Raw genomic sequence first — 14868 nt, forward strand, 5'->3', positions numbered from 1 at the left:
AGCCAAGGTTTTCTCTCTTGTAAAGTGGGAATAATAATGCCTGCTTTGGAGAGTTGCAGCAAAGATTAAATGAGACAACCCGGTTTGTGGAAGAAACTTAATGAGGGGTGACTAATGATGTTTCTCCTATGGTTGCTTCATATTTTGTTTGTTTGTTTGTTTGTTTGTTTTTGTTTTTCGAGATAGAATTTCACGCTGTCGCCCAAACTGGAGTGCAGTGGCGCCATCTCGGCTCACTGCAACCTCCGCCTCCCAGGTTCAAGTGATTCTCCTGCCTCAGCCTCCTGAGTATCTGGGACTGCAGGCGTGTACCATCATGCCTGGCTAATTTGTGTATATTTAGTAGAGATGGGTTTTCGCCATGTTGTCCAGGCTGTTCTCAAACTCCTGACCTCAAGTGATCCACCTGCCTCGGCCTTCCAAAATGCTGGGATTACAGGTGTAAGCCACCATGCCTGGCTGGTTGCTTCATATTTTAAATCCATCATTCACCATTGCTATCAATCCTCTGTGGCCACATATCATATTTTACATTCATTTGGATGATTATTTGATTAATGTCAGCATCTCTCACTAGCAGTATGAAGGTAGGGACTATGTCTGTCTTGAGCCATCATTCTAACCCCAGTGCCTAAAGCAAGCTGGGCACAGAAGAGGTGCTCAGTAAATATTTATGGAATAAATTAATAAAGGAAATGAGAAGTACCCAATACAATGATATATTCATTTATTTGGAGCTAAGTGTTACAAATCAGTTTTTATTATTGATAGTAAAAGTCCTAGAGTTTGTGTGTTGCTTTCTTATTAAGAAGTACATTAAGGTATGTTGAAGGTTGTCTTCAAAATAATGTCATCCTCTTTTGCTTGCATTTTGATGTGCTTTCTTAGGTGGGGCTGCAGTTAAATGCAAGCCCTGGGGATTATGCTTCACTAAGCATAAACCCTAAGACTGGCTCCCACGTGAATATCATCCGTCATTGCGTTGTGATGGAAACAGGAGATTTAAAAAATGCAGTCTTGGCCGGGCACAATGGCTCACGTCTGTAATCCTAGCACTTTGGGAGGCCGAGGTGGGTGGATCACAAGATCAGGAGCTCGAGACCAGCCTGGCCAACATGGTAAAACCCCATCTCTACTAAAAAAATACGAAAATTAGCCGGACATGGTGACGTGCGCCTGTGATCCCAGCTACTCTTGAGGCTGAGGCAGGAGAATTGCTTGAACCTGGGAGGAAGAGGTTGTGGTGAGCCGAGATCGCACCACTGCACTCCAGCCTGGCGACAGAGCAAGATTCCATCTCAAAAATAATAATAATGGTAATAAATTAATTTTTAAAAATCCAGTCTTACATCACAGATCACCTTTGCCTGTAGCTTCTGGTCTAGAAAATTAGGCATGAGAATAGCCTTATCTCCTACTTAGAGGGTGTGAAAACTGAGAAGTTAATGTTTCTGAGATCCTTGAGTGAAAGGCACAGACTTATCTGCTTCCTGCCATAGAACGTCCTGCCTTGAGATGTTGTTTATCAAACTGTTAATCCTAACATGTGTTATCAACCAGCACTTGATAGGATAAAAAAGCATTGTCCTCTTGAAGTGGCAGCTGGCAGACTCTATTCTAACACATAGGGGCCTCCTTAGTAATAATGTAGTGTTTCCCAGTGAAAGCTTCACATACTTCTGAAATGCAGGATGGTTTTAGGTGGCATCCCAGGAACTCTTTGTTTAATAGTTAAACTTTTTAGTACAACATGTAGTCAGAGAAAACTAAGCCAATTAAACCCATGAATTCATGGATATTATTGCTTAGGGTGCTAGCATTTAAGTAAGACAGAAAAAAGCTAGCATTTAAGTAAGACAGAAAAAAATGAGTCAATTCAAAGAAAATGCTAAGTAAATATGAAGAGTAAACTATAACAAGAAAATGACAAAAATCATAAGCAAGAAAAGCTAATATGTGAGTTTCAGAAATGCTGCAATTATTTATTTTCTTGTCTCTCTCTCCTGTAAATCTGAGGGTTCTTTGGGGGATATTCTTTACATCCCAGGGTCTAGCACGGTACCTGACACATAGGAGCTCAGTAAGTTTAGTGAACAAGTGATGGATGGATGCAAAAATGATGAACTGATGACAGAATGTTTAGATAGACTTGGTGTCTGGGGCTCTGACAGATCCACTGAAGTAAAGTCCCTCCCAACATATTGGGGACAATATTGCACCAAGTAAGGACTTTTTTACCTAAACAGGTTTCTGTGTGATAATAATTGGAAAAAAAAAAAGAGGGAGCGGACTGGCTCCAGGCCATGAAATGAAATCTCATGTGCCCAAATGCTGGTTTCCCCTTTTTAGGTTCTCCCAACCAGAAAGAATTTCCAGCTGCCTGAAATGAATGGGGAGCTGAGAATACCAAGACCCACAGCTAGGACACGAAGGATGCTTTCGATAGAATATACTAGCTGTGTGGTCTTGGATCAGTCACTAAATGTTCCTGCCTGTCTTCTTCTCTGTGGAATGAAGGAGTCATTACAGCTAAAGAAATTCTGTGATTCTGGGAGGAATTGGTTCTGAATTTGAAACCCGCGGAGAAGGGCAGATGGAGGTACTTGATGAGCTGGTACAAGGCTGGATTCAGACTTGAAGAACTCACATGACATCCAGTGATCATGCTGTCAGGTCAGCATCATGGTTCTGGGTGGGAACATCTGTGAGGTCACCCACGGGCACTTCCAGGCTTAGAAACTTTCCTGTGTGTGCTCAAGGGATGGGGGTGGCGCCTGCTGCTGGTGCCCCCACCTATCTCGGTGATGACCAGGGTAGCCTTGCCATGCCCAGCCAGGTGAGCAGGTTTGCTTCCACTTTGAATTTTTATGCCTCCTCCTTGCACTGCACTTTACAGTTTACAAAATGCTTTTCATGCCCTCTGTCCCATCTGATCCTCATGGGATCCCAGAAGAGGCCACTTAGGATAGTACAGAGGGAGCGTGGTAAGCCATTGCTCAAGGCTGTGTGGCTGGCTCAGGAGACAGAGCATCAACTCTGGTGCAGAGAGCTCGCCTAAAGGTGGCCTGAGGCAGCGACTTGGAGCCAGACCCCTCATTCAAAGCCTGGCACAGGTGCCCGCTGTGTGACCTTAGCCAAGGTACATCACTTCTCTAGGTGGCAATTCTTAATCTGTAAAATGGGGTGTTGACAGTATCTGCTTCCTAGTGCTGTTGTGAATATTGAGTGAACACTATCTGGCACCTGGTAAGGCATAAATATCTTATTGCCTCATGAGTGACTTTGAGGATTTATCGAGATAATGGGTGTGTGTTTCTTTCCTTGGGCTGCCATAACGAAGTACCATGCACCAAGTGGCTTAAAATGACAGAAATTTATTCCCTCACATTTCTGGAGGCCACAAGTCCCAAACTGGTCTCACTGGGCTGAAAAAAAGGTGTCGCCAGGGTTGTGCTCCCTCTAGAGGCTTGAGGGGAGATCCTTTCCTGTTTCTGATGACTGTCATAGTTCCTCGGCTTGTGGACACAAAGCTCTGACCTCTGCTGCCATCTGCCTGGCCTTGTCCTCTGTGAGGGCACCAGATCTCTCTCTCCCTGCCTCGTATAAGGATACACTTGATGATATTTAGGGCCCACCTGGATGATCCAGGATAATCTCCTCATCTCTAGGTCCTTCACTTAATCATGTTAGTAAACCTCTACCACCCACAGCGCCCTGCCGCTTCCTTTTTCTTGGCCACAGGAGGTAACATTCACAGGTTTCAGGGATTAGGCATGAATATCTTTTGGAAGGCTATTTTTCAGCTGACAACAGATACTAAGCCCTTAGCAGGTACTCAGAAACAGCTATTATTGTTAATCACCCTGTTTTACATAAAGGGCAACTGAGGCTCTGAGAGGTGCCAGGATTATCCCAAAGGATCACATATAGGAAGTGGCAGAATGTATCCTTGGCAGCAGAACTCCTGATCCCACGGACTTATGGCTGTACTACCATGATACCTTGAGGTTGGTGGGTTGCCAAGTTTGTGTGACTGAAGCCACCCTTCTGGGTTGCGCAGACTGGAGGACGCATTAGGCTAAGGATACATGTTCTCCCTGCTGCAATGCAAAGGAGATGGGGTACTTTTAGTACAACATGTAGTCAGAGAAAACTAGCCAATTAAACCCATGAATTCATGGATATTATTGCTTAGGGTGAACCCAAAGCTAGCATTTAAGTAAGACAGAAAAAAAAAAAATGAGTCAATTCAAAGAAAATACTAAGTAAATATGAAGAGTAAACTATAACAAGAAAATGACAAAAGTCATAAGCAAGAAAAGCTAATATGTGATGCAAAGCTTAGAACAGAGGAGAGGGTGAGCCTTAGTTGAGGCTCCTGAAAACTCTTGCCTGTGCTGTTCCAACAGCACCCTACCCAGTCTTCTTTCCTCCAGAGTGTCGGCAGGGCTACATCTCTGTGAAGACTCAAGGGAAGGAGGGTCCTTCCTTATCTCTTCCAGTTTCTGGTGGTTGCTTGTAATCCTGGGCTTTCCCAATTTTAACCTCTACCTCCATCATCACATGGCATTCTCTGTGTGTCTGTGTCCAAACTTCCTCTTCTTATAAGGACACCAGTCATTGGATTAAAGTCCACCCTAATCCACTGACTTCATTCTAACTCGATTACATTTGCAAAGACCCTGTTTCCAAATAAGGTCACGTTCACAGGGACCAAGGGGGAGGCATTGAACATATCTTTTTGGAGGTTACAGTTTTCAATTCATAACAAACCCTCATGGTTTTTCTTGTCCCCAGGATCAATCCACGATCCGTTCATGGCTATCCCATCAAGACTCTCCCTTCCTCTCCCTCCAAACCCATCTCGCTCTTTCCTTTCCTGTCCTTGGGACCAGCACACTGGAACTTCTTGCTCCTCAGACACATTCTGCTTCCCCGGGTCTCCCTTCCTTTGCTGCTACCAGCCCCCCTACCGGCAGTTCCGTTCCAAACCTTGTCCACTTCTGACTCCAGCTCATCTTGCAAGACTCACTTTGGATATTGGTTCTCCCTGCAGCCCTTCCTCACTCTCCCTCCTTCCTCTTCAGATAGAAGCAGCCCTTCCTCCCCCATAGTACCCTCTACCCAATTCAGTTGCAGGCCCTGTAATACTTCGCTGAAGTCAGTGTCTCCCTCACTTGACCATGACCCTCTTATGAACAGACACTCTCCTCGAGGCCCAGCCCAGAGCCCTGCATGCAGTAGACCACTGGATGCAGATTGGAGCCCAAGGGCTGGATATGGCTGAACAGATGTGTTTTTCTTCAGTCTGCATGACATCAACCAGAATTGAAAATAGCTACCAACAATTACATCCAGAAAATTTCTCATAAAAATCTGTAATTCCCACCTCTTCATTGAGAAAGAGAAGGATCTGGCCATCTCAGATCTTTATCCCCAGCCAGCAAGAACCTACTGAAGCTGAATCACTACTATCACTGTTGCATTCTATTTTTTTTTTGGAGACAGAGTATCACTCTGTTGCCCAGGCTGGAGTGCAGTGGCACAATCTCGGCTCACTGCAACCTCCACCTCCAGGGTTCAAGCAATTCTTCTGCCTCAGCCTCCCAAGTAGCTCGGACTACAGGCTCATGGCAACACAGCCGGCTAATTGTTGTATTTTAGTAGAGATAGGGTTTCACTGTGTTGCCCAGCCTGGTCTTGAACTCCTAAGCTCAGGCAATCTGCCCACCTCGGCCTCCCAAAGTGCTAGGATTACCCACGAACCACCGCTCCCGGCACTGCTCCATTCTTTGGACAGGGCCTGCGCTCCCCAGTTGTATTGGGACACGACCATGGCTATTCATTTGTACCTTGTCTGTGACCGCTTCTACATGGCAACATCAGAGTTGAGTAGTTGCGAGGGAGATCATACGGCCCCAGATATTTACTGTCTAGCTTGCACTAGTTTCTTTTGGCTGCTGTAACAAACTACTACAGAATTGGTAACCCCAAACAAGCTAGATTTGTTCTCTCACTGTTATGGAGGCCAGATGTCCGAAGTCAGTTCTACTGGGCTGACAACAAGATGTTGGCAGCGCCACACTCCCTTCGGTGGCCTGAGGAGAGAGTCGCTCTCTTGCCTCTTCCAGTTTCTCCTGGCTGCAAGCATTCCCGGACTTGTGGCCACATCATTCCAACCTCTGGCCTCATGGTCTCCTTCCCTTATCATTTTTTTGGCTTAAGTCTTCCTCTGCCTCTCTCTTCTAAGGATATAGGTTATTGCATTTGGGACTCATCCCAGTGATTCTGGATAACCTCCTCATCTCAAAATCCTTAACATAAATCACATCTGCAAAACCCCTTTTTTCCAAATAAGTTAACATTTACGGGCTTTAGGGGTGAGGATATGGATATCATTGGTGGAGGGAGGGGGAGCACTTTTCAGCCTATCTCATGTCCCTTTACAAAAAAGCTTTGCTGACCCTTGTTCTAGAAGGACAAGGAAGCTTCCCCGAGGTGGGACAGTTCCCACCTCTGATTCTGCTTTTCTAGAAGCCACAGGCTCACTCCACATCTGTATCTGGGATAACACCAGGGTTCCCCGTTTTGTTAGATACGTTCTTTTTTTTTTTTTTTTTTTTTTTTTTTTTTTTTTTTTTTTTGAGACGGAGTCTCGCTCTGTCGCCCAGGGTGGAGTGCAGTGGCCGGATCTCAGTTCACTGCAAGCTCCGCCTCCCGGGTTCACGCTATTCTCCTGCCTTAGCCTCCTGAGTAGCTGGGACTACAGGTGTCCGCCACCTCACCCGGCTAGTTTTTTGTATTTTTTTAGTAGAGACGGGGTTTCACCATGTTAGCCAGGATGCTCTCGATCTTCTGACCTCGTGATCCACCCGTCTCGGCCTCCCAAAGTGCTAGGATTATAGGTTTGAGCCACCATGCCTGGCCTGTTAGATACTTTCTAGTGCTGCCTTGGTCTCCCTCATACCTGCCTCCCTCCTCTTGAATAAAAAAGAAAAGAAAAAGAAAAAAAAAGAAAGAAGAAGAACAAAACAACACCAACATCTGCAGCATTTCTTGACCTTCTGGTCCTGCTTTTTTTCCTCCACTGTGGCCCAGCGCTATCCTCAGGGACAGAAGGAATAAGGGAAGTTTCTAGCAGAGAAAGTCTATTTTCCATTGCAGGATCCTTTCTTTGCCTTATTTTTGAGGCTTAATGGCTTTTTCAGATGTCCTAGGAGGGTTTTGCCCCATCCTCTCTGGGCTAAAACTGCTCTCCAGACAGCCTAGTCCAGCCTCATGCACACAACCACCCTTCCCACATTAAATGGCTGTGCTCCCCAACCCTCAAACAGACCTGCTTCCAAGCAGCAGCTGCCTAAGAAATGTACTCCCTCTCGCCTTTCTAATTTTGACCATGGAAAGAGAGATCTAGGTTCATTTCTGAGTGTCTTCCTTGGCCAGTAAAACTGTGGCACAAATGTGATGAATGACCGTTTGCTTTGAGAATGAATGAATACCACATAGACTCACGGGTAATCTCCCATGTGCAGTGTGCATTGTTTAATATAGTCCCCAAGCTTGAAAATGAATAATGGGCATTGTTCATCTTTTGTAGGGTATTTGAAATGGCCAGTCATGTACCCTGAATATGATGCAGACATTTTTGAGCATCAGTGTGTCCTGTGACCTTCCCCTGTGAGGGAGGTAGGCAGATATTATCTCCATTTTTTTTTTTTTTTTTTGAGACAGAGTCTCGCTCTGTCGCCCAGGCTGGAGTGCAGTGGCCGGATCTCAGCTCACTGCAAGCTCCGCCTCCCTAGGTTCACGCCATTCTCCTGCCTCAGCCTCCCGAATAGCTGGGACTACAGGTGCCCGCCACCTCGCCCGGCTAGTTTTTTTGTATTTTTTTAGTAGAGATGGGGTTTCACCATGTTAGCCAAGATGGTCTCGATCTCCTGACCTCGTGATCCACCCGTCTTGGCCTCCCAAAGTGCTGGGATTACAGGCTTGAGCCACCGCGCCCGGCCTATCTCCATTTTAAAGAAGGAAAATGGAGGCTCAGAAAGATCAGATAACTGGCCTAATGTCAGACAGCTGGTAGGTGCAGACCTGGTCCTGGTGCCCATTCTTCAACAAGTGTTGTTCCCACCAGCCTTGGCAGGGTCCACTGTGCTGTGTTGCAGATGCAGTGCACAGTGGCCCAAAGAGCCTGGTAGGGAGGTCAGGGGTGGCTTCTGGTGCCTTCTCTGTTGCCAGCTCTGTGGTTGAACTTTTTTCCTCTGGTACTCAACTTTCAGAATTTTAACATCTGCATGGTGGACAACTCTAGAGGACCAGGCTGGTTACACACCATGGAATACTATGCAGCCTTAAAAAAGAATGAGTTCATGTCCTTTGCAGGGACATGGATGAAGGTGGAAACCATCCTTCTCAGCAAACTAACACAGGAACAGAGAACCAAACACTGCATGTTCTCACTCACAAGTGGGAGTTGAACATATGGACACAGGGAGGGGAACATTACACACCGGGGGGCCTGCTGGGGGGTGGAGGGCAAGAGGAGGGATAGCGTTAGGACAAACACCTAATGCACGTGGGGCCTAAAACCTGGATGATGGGTTGATATGTGCAGCAAACCACCATGGCGCATGTATACCTGTGTAACAAATCTGCACGTTCTGCACATGTATCCCAGAACTTAAAGTAAAATAAATAAATAAATAAATAATAATAACTGAACACATATATGTAATTGAATGCATATGTGCCAGGCACTCTTCCATGTGCTACATATCGAGTAATCCATTTAATCCTCCCAGAATCCTTATAAAATTGGTGCTCTTGCTATAGTTACCTTACAGAGGAGAAAACAGAGACGCAGAACTGTTAAGAGCCTTGACTCAGGGCCCTACACCTGCTAATTGGGGAATATGGAATGTCAGGAACCACGTAGTTGCTGTATTATATAGACAGGTAAGGAAGGTCTCTCCAATGAAGCAGAGACATGAATAAGGACAGAGACAGAGAGAGCCATGTGGGTTTCTGGGAGAAGAGGTTTTAGAACAAGGGAACATCAAGTGCAAAGGCCCTGAGGTGGTAGTAAACTCGGGGTGTTCTCGGAGCAGCACGGGGAGCAGAGGGAGTGAGGAGGAGAGGCAGAAGATGAGGGTAGAGATGTTATGGGGCTAGGGGAGGGCAGATCACACAGGCCCTGTGGCTCATGGTAAGGAGTTTGTTTTAGTCAGTGGGAGATAGGAAGTCACTGCAGAGCACTGAGCAGAAGACTGGCATTTGACCTACATCTGAAGGCATCACCACTCTGCTATGAGAAGAGACTGGTTGCAGGGAAAGGACAGAAACAGAGAGAGCACATAGAGGTGAATTTGCCTTGGATCAGGAGTTAGCGATAGACGTGGCAAAACGAGGTCAATTCTGATTTTATTTTGAAGGAGAATTTGCTGATGGATTGGATGTGGAGTGCAAGAGAAAAAGTTAGTTAAGGGTGACTCCAAGGTTTCAGGGCTGAGCAAATGAAAGGAGCTGCCATCAACTGAGACGGGGAGAGCTGCAGATTGAGCAGTCAGGGGGCTGGAAGTCAGGCTTTGCCTGCTGACATATTAGACTAGAAATGCCTATTAGGCCTCCAACGGGAGATGTTAAAGAAGCAGTTGGATCTATGTAAATTTGGGAGCTGTCAACACATGGATGATATTTAGTCATGAGACTGAATGAGATCAACAGGGGAGGGAGTGTGGAGAGAGAAGAGCAGAGCCAGGAGTACTGCAGTGTTTAGAAGTCAGGGAGAGGCCGGGCATGGTGGCTCATGCCTGTAATCCCAGCACTTTAGGAGGCCGAGACAGGCGGATCATCTGAGGTCAGGAGTTCGAGACCAGCCTGACCAAGATGGAGAAACCCCGTCTCTACTAAAAATACAAAATTAGCCGGGCATGATGGCGCATGCCTGTAATCCCAGCTACTCAGGAAGGCTGAGGCAGGAGAATCGCTTGAACCTGGGAGGCGGAGGTTGCGATAAGATTGCGCCACTGCACTCCAGCATGAGCAACGAGAGTGAAACTCAGTCTCAAAAAAAAAAAAAAAAAAAAAAAAAAAGTCAGGGAGATAAGGAGCCATCGGCAAAGGTGACTGAGTTCAAACAGCTGGTGAGAATCAAGAGTGAGAGGGTGGTGTCCCAGAAGCCAAGTGAGGAAAGTGTTTCCGAGGTGGAATGATCAACTATGTCAAGTGTAGCTTCATGGCAAAGTAAAAAAGAGCTGAAATTCTGCCATTATATTTGGCAACATGGAGGTCATTGATGACCATGGCAGGTGGAGGGATGGGAGTGAGGTCAAGAGAGAATGGAAGAGAGAGAACAGAATCCAGAGGTACAGACTTTTTGCTGTAAAGTAGAACGGGGGGGGGGAAATGGGTGGTAATTGATGGAGAATATAGGGTCAAGAAAGGGTTTTTATTTTTAAGGAAGATAATACAATAGCATGTTGAAAGGAATGGAAATGATCCATTAGAAAAAGAAAAGCGGATGCAGGAGAAAGAGGAGATATGGGTGGAACATTGTCCTAGAATCGGTGAAAGGGTGATCTATCTAGAGCACAAGTGAAGGGTTCCATGGAGCAGGAGCACAGGGTTCATGCAAAGCAGCAAGAGGGAAAGCAGAGTGTTGGGGATAGGTACTGAAAGATGGGTAGATATGGTGCTGAGAGTCTTGGCAGTTCTCTTTTTATTGCTTCTAATGTTTTCAGTGAAATATGAAACAAAATCATCATCACTGAGAATCTAGAGGAGAAGGACATATGAGAAGTGTGAGATGAAAGGATGCAATGTTAAATAGTTGCCTGGAAGAGTGGGAGAGTGAATGGGCTCGTGAAGTACCATGGGATGAGTCCTGCAGTTAATGGTCACAGTTTTCTCCAACCATGTTCAGATGTGGTATACTTTTGCAACTGAGAGAAAAAATAAGATAAAACAGAGTGTTTATAGTATATAGAAAGGCAAGATCGGTTTTGAACATATGTTTGAAGTACCTGTGGGATACACACATTAAATATCCAGGAAGCAGTTGATTATATATATATGGCTTGGAGCTCAGAAGGAGGTCTGGAATAAAGGTAGAATCATCAGCAAAGAGGTGGCGACTGAACCTGAGAATGTAGGTGAGGTCTCCCAGGAAAGAAATTATAAAGAGAAGAGAGTTGGGCATAAACTTGGGAAACATCCTAATTTTAGGGGTAAAAAGAGGAAAGGCATCCATCAAAGAAGGCAGAGAAAGGGGCGAATGTGTAGATGAAGCATGTCTTCCCAGAAGCCTAGAAATGAGACAGTTCAAAGAAAAGCAATGTAAAGTTATTCAGGGAGACCAAGGAGAAGGAGAAAGACCACTGAATTTTCCCGGAAGGAAGCCAGAGCTGGGATATCTCAGGGCACTTGGCAGAAATGCAAAGAAAAGGAAATCATGAGCAAAAAGATAGGGGGCATGAAGGAACAGAGTCAAAACACGGATCTCAAAATGAGGGAAGATAAATCATACAAATAAGTGAGTGTGTGTGCATGTACGTGTGTGTGTGTGTGTGTGTGTGTGTGTGAAGTCACCAGCAATCATTTGAAGGAGAAATCCTATGAAAGTAGTGGGAGTAGAAACTGTATTGCAGGGGATATTTGCACATATTGCTATGTGCAAATAATAGGAACTTTGGAAGGAGAGACAGGAGTAACTGGAAGAGAAGTGATACTTTTAAAGATATAATAGAAGAAAATGTCTCTGAACTAAAGAAATACCTAAATTGTCTGATCAAAGAGGTGACATGTTAAACTAGAAATGCCTGTTAGACATCCAAGGAAGATGTTGAAGAAGCAATTGAGTCTAGGTAAATTTGGGAGTAGTCAACACATAGATTATATTTAAAGTCATGAGGCTGAGTGAGATCAACAAGAGAAGGAAGTGTTGATAGAGAAGAGTCCCCAAGTCCTAGAAAGATTAATGATAAAATCAATACAAAGACAAAATCTGGTGACAATTCTGAGCTCTAAAGAGAAAATCCTAAATGTTTTCAGAGAAAGAAAAATTACAGTCTACTTACAAAGAAAATAAAAGAAAAGAAAGCTGATACCAGATTACTCGTCTGCAACAATGCAAGTTCAAAGACAGTGGAACAATGTTCTCCTACTAATGAGAGACATGAATATGAGCTAGAATTCCCTTACCTGGTCATGATGCCATTGATATTAGAGGGGCTGTAACACCCTAGGATACCATCCATAGTCCCTTTCTGATGAAATTACTTAAGGATATATTCCAATCAAATGAAAATTCAGTCAAAACACGGATCTCAAAATGAGGGAAGATAAATCATACAAATAAGTGAGTGTGTGTGCATGTACGTGTGTGTGTGTGTGTTGTGAAGTCACCAGTAATCATTTGAGGGAGCAATCCTATGGAAGTAGTGGGAGTAGAAACTGGATTGCAGGGGATATGAAAGCAGTAATCAGATAATATTCCTTTAAGAAACGTGGAGACAAAAATAAGAAGAGAAGGCTACTTGAGGGTCAGAAGAACACTTTATTTTATTTACGAAAGCAAAACCCCAAGTGTGCTTGTGGGCAGAGGCAAAGGAGTTGTGAGTAGGCAGGTCTGCAAAGTACACAAATAGCATGTGTGGCATTCCTGTTGCACAGTAGGGATTGAGTCAATTCCGATGATTGCAGAATAGGACTCATTCTATTCTGGAAGGCACAGGCCTATGACTGATTTGGATTTGGAAGGGAGGGAGAGATGTGAGAATTGTCAGGGGGAGAGAAGGAAGTTGAGGCCGGGGGAAAAGGCAAAGAAAATGGTCTACTATGGATACTCAACTGTCTATCGGAATTGCACCCATAAGGCCCGTATTTTAATATCAGTGTATTTAATTCTATAATCTGGAGTGTTGTCCAGTCAGTGCACTATTCAGCTTGGATCTGTCTATTATGACCTATTCCCACTCAACTAGAGTTAACCTCTGAAAGGGTTCATTCTGAAGGGTACAAGGATCTGATACTTTATTTATTTAGAGGAAGGATGAATTGGAGCATATCTGGGAATCCTAGACTGGGTACCTGGGGGAAAACATCAAGATGTTTGGTTCTCAGTGATGTAATGAAAGTAGAAGGGCTCATGGAGGTGGGGACAGGAGCCTAGGACAAAATCAGGTGATGATGTGAAAACAGCAGCGCTTAAGAATAGGATTGGTTGTGCAGTGCAATAGGTATGGCCTTCTGGGCACGGAGATTCAAATCTTGGCTTTCATTCAGTGTGGAACATTGAGAAAATGATTCCACTTCTCTGAACATCAGGTCCCTCATCTATAAAAGATGGCAATAGCAGCGACCTTGCAGAACTGCTTTATCACACTGACTGAACAGGTTATTGTGGGGGGCCTACTATGTGCCAGGCATTGTTTCCAATGCTGGGAATTTCTCAGTAAAGAATATTGTAGGTGTTTCTTCCTCCCAGAGCTTCTGTTCTAGGTGATCATGAGAAGTAGAAGAAATCCTGCAGACACACAGCTGGGGTCATGGAAAACACAAAAGATGCTCAGCACATACACACTTCCACCTGATCTCTTCCCTAAGTGCCTTTTACAATGGCTTTATATCTCACCCACACCTCAGTCTTTCTCCCCATGGCAGGCAGAATTGTATGGCTCCAAATACCTCCTCTTATTCTCCAAACTACAGAGGTGTAACCTACCTGGTTTTTCAGCAAAAACAAAAACCAAATGAACAATAACAACAACAACAAAAACCTTGAACACCAACCTCTCTCATCTGTACAAGGAGCTAGAAGAGGAAGCCTAGTGCTTGGAGAGCCCCTGGGTTTACAGGACTGGAATCTCAGACCCAGCTTATAAGGGGTTACTCCCTATGGGTTGGTTCTCCATCTCAGATTGGCTCCTGGCCCTTCTCTGAGGTTCTTCCGCACAGCCTGAGTTTGACACACAAGCTCCAACCACTCAAAAACACAAGATCCTGCCTTCAGTGGTGTGTGATCTTTTTTTGAACCCCTAATCTTTGTCTCCGTGCAAAGGGGCACACAGTCCTCCAGCCTTCCTCCTCCCCTCCTCTGCCTTTCCCAGGCCTCCCGCTCCTGCCAGTCGTGCCCAAACTCTCACTCATGTGTCCAGCTCTCCCAGGAGGGCAGTTTCCGGTTGTGGAGAACCCTCCTTGCTCTGCGACCCTCCTCCACGGTCACCCTCTCACCTGTCATTTTCTCATTATCATCACCACCCCAGCCAGCCCAAACTCGTCCTCCACTTTCCTGTTTTTCAATTAAAACTTGTCCTATCATGAATCCTCAGCCACCTTGTTCTGCGGTTACCAGAGAAGAACATGACAGCATACAGGGGGAAATTCCCATGGACCGGCCTCATGGACCTGGCCGGAGATAGTCCGGGAGGAGTGAGTGAGAAGCTGCGGAGACCCCAGGGCAGATGAAGTGGGCGAGCGAGGTTTGTGGCGGGTGTGGGATGGGGGGTATTTTCTTTCCTCGCCTTGTACTTTCTTTTAACAGCTGCTGCTCCTTGAAGACCCCGACATTCCAGTTCCCAGAGCTAATTTTAGCTTCTTGGGACTGGCTTGTTCTGAGTGACCCTCACCACTGCCTCTCTGGCCCTCTGGTGCACCCAGTTCACACTCAACACACATTCTGGCTCTCAAACCAGGGAAAAATAGTTGTCATCCAGGCCAGCAAACGGCGAGGTCTCAAAGACCCTCAGGAAGCCGGAAACTGGACAGCGAGGTGGGGTGGGGGTGCGGGATGGGGCCCTGGAAGGACGAGAGGGTGGGGGTGGGGAACAACTTCCTGCCTCCCAAATAAGGAGATGATGTCGATCGCCTCAG

General features: G+C 45.5%; 1 protein-coding gene across 2 annotated transcripts in view; it reads left to right on the forward strand.

Annotated features, from left to right (window-relative positions):
• The window catches only part of SYN3 (synapsin III), a 547449-nt gene that overhangs the window by 273320 nt on the left and 259261 nt on the right, over nt 1-14868 (forward strand). The window lies entirely within an intron of this gene.

Source organism: Rhinopithecus roxellana, chromosome 13, assembly GCF_007565055.1.
Source record: "Rhinopithecus roxellana isolate Shanxi Qingling chromosome 13, ASM756505v1, whole genome shotgun sequence".
NCBI lineage: Eukaryota > Metazoa > Chordata > Mammalia > Primates > Cercopithecidae > Rhinopithecus > Rhinopithecus roxellana.